Below are 2,679 nucleotides of genomic sequence, written 5' to 3' on the forward strand. Positions count from 1 at the left end.
AAATCTAAAAAAATTTAACTCCATGTTTAGATTGCAAAATCTATCAACTTGTTGCAATGTTGAAAGAAATAAGTGTATGCCGTTGCCAAGCGATACGTATAACCAAGTGGTCATTGATGAAATTTTTCATAAAAGCAGTAGTAAAGACTGCTTGGTGATTTTTAACCAATAGGCAAGCCTTAGTTCAAATGAATATCTCCTAAACATGTGCAGTTTAGGAGGAGATTTTACCACAACGCGGAGGTCCATTATTTTTTTAAAGCCAGCAGCTACAACTACTACAGCTGCTGACAAAAAAAAAAAAAAAAAAAAAAAAAGGGACTTACCTGTCCAGTGCACCCACAATGTCAGCAGACGAGGCTGAGCAAGCACTCGGTCCTCAGCCCCTACTAGGATGCGCAAGGATCGCAGTCACTGGTCCCTGCTCTCTCCTGGGAACAGTTTCCCAGAACCCAGAAGTAGTGCAGATACCTGTCTAGACAGGTATCTGCACCCCCCTGAAAAGTGCCAAATGCGACACCGGAGGGGGATCCAAAAAGTGGAGGTTCACTTTGTGTGAACCTCTGCTTTAAATGCAGCTAGTTATGGCACATTATGCAATTGCTATACAGGTTTTTAAGCATCTGCAGTTTACTATTGCTTTAAATGGTCACATGTCTACTACTGAACTCAGCAGTCAGATCCATATAGTTGTCATCATAATGCAGGTTCGGGATAGACTCATCATTGTTCAGATACAAATCTTTATTCAAGAAAACTGCACATACCAGGTGGCCTGCTGTATCATCCCAAAGTCAATGTAAAGGAAACCATTTCAGAATATAAACCAGAATAGAATGCAATAGAGGCCGAGTCAGTCCAGTAGCGCAAATTCACCCTTTCAGCACAGATACCAGAGATGCCTGATGTTACTGTGCTGGGCAGGTCGTTTATAAACATTTAGCCCTGCTGCAAGCTGGTGATTTTGCTTGTAGACTAGGAGCATTTGGGCAGCAGTGCTGCCACAACCCATGCTCCGCTTGTTCATCTGCAGGCCTGGCAAAGCAGGTGCTGCCAGATAAGGGGAGGCGAGCAGATTTTCTTTACTCCCCATCTTGTTCCTGACCCAGAAGTGATATGCATGACACCACTTGTCCCCATTGACAGTTTCTCTGGCTATTAAGGCTGTGAAAGAACAATGCATTACATTCAGTGGCACAGGGGAGACATTAAAGAGAACCTGTTACCAAAGAAAACCACATCAGGGATGTCTATGAAAAAAGGGATAGTAAAATCCTTTAAATTGTTTATATATATTATAGATATAGAGCACATGTCTCGGGGTGCCTAAACATGAACAGCAATAGATGTTACATTGCTAGCACCAGACCAACAGAAAACTGATCTATAGGGGCTTTTAAAGCATCGCCTACAGAAAATATAGGGTACCGACGTTTGCGAAATCACAGGTGCATGCAAATTTAGGGTCTTGACATCTTGGTGCAACCTCCGCTTTTGCAAAAAAAAGTTTATGCCTCTAAAAATTATACTAGTGTTTAGACCAGGCTGTAACGTGACAGAAGTGGACGAGACATTTTATCCATATAGGGCATCCACTTGCAGACTATAAAAAGGTTTTGTGCAATCTCCAAAGCTAAAATTAAACTTGTGCAAACAAGAGCACTGGGTTAATAGAATGGAGACTGGAGCTTGACATTGCTGTTCAGCGTGTGCATAGACAAGTAGTTGATTCAGCAGCCAGGGGATGTGGACTTTTTTTTTTAAAGTTTCTTGAGTCCAGTTCTAATTTTCTTGGCAATGATTGCTGGCTTTTGTAAGGGTTAAAACATTTGTATACCCCCAGTCATTTTATGATATCGCCTAAAGGTTTTTCTTTTCATGCAGTTGCTGACCTCAGAAGCACATGTGCTCTGAAGGCCCGGCAGATTGTAACAGAACAAAGGACTCATGCATGCAAGGTAGTGATGCAATCATGGCTCTGGCCACTCACAGCACTGGAGCCCGTGAACCCAGAACAAACATGTAAGCCCTCAGCGGTTAACCGGGGCAAGCTTTATTCCAAGGTAAGCATTTCTTAATGTGTATGCGATGCATATACACTTTGCCGTTAGAGCGGTAGTAAACTGCTGAACAACCTGCAAGACAGACACTTGTTTTCAGCTTGCCTTACAAAAAAAGCACAGAAGGTAAAGCTTGAAGTAATTGTAACCCCCCCCCACAGCCAAGCCTAGATTAAGGCTTAACATGTAGGTTAAGGAGATTTCTTGCACCTACAGGTAAGGAGATATTTGCTGAAAATACAGCACCGATGTCTATGGCGCATGCATGCCGTAGACAACGGTGCAGGCGCACTGAAAGCCTGGAAAATTCAGGATTAATGCAAAATTTTCACACATGCACAGGAGTGATGTCATCGCCGCTCTGGCCAATCACAGCCCCGGAGTGGCAATAACAGGAAGATTGGAGACATGGTGGCAGAGGAGAACTTTGGGGGCTTCACTCTTGTAAGTTGATCATAATGAGCTAGTATGCGCTATGCCTACTAGCTCATGACCATACTAGCTCATGACCATCTTGCAGGGTATTAAAAATAAACAAGAGTTTTTTTTCTTTAAAAATGCTAGTTCAGATGGTTTTAAATTGTTTCAAACAAGCATTTCAACAACAAATCAGAAGCCC

General features: G+C 42.6%; 1 non-coding gene across 1 annotated transcript; it reads right to left on the reverse strand.

Moving 5' to 3' along the window:
* Window positions 1-666: 666 nt before the first annotated feature.
* On the reverse strand, window positions 667-732 carry LOC120916668. Its single transcript, XR_005744078.1, has one exon. It is a non-coding gene; the product is annotated as a small nucleolar RNA SNORD50 (small nucleolar RNA).
* Window positions 733-2,679: the final 1,947 nt, after the last annotated feature.

The sequence above is a fragment of the Rana temporaria genome, chromosome 10 (genome assembly GCF_905171775.1).
Source record: "Rana temporaria chromosome 10, aRanTem1.1, whole genome shotgun sequence".
Lineage (NCBI taxonomy): Eukaryota > Metazoa > Chordata > Amphibia > Anura > Ranidae > Rana > Rana temporaria.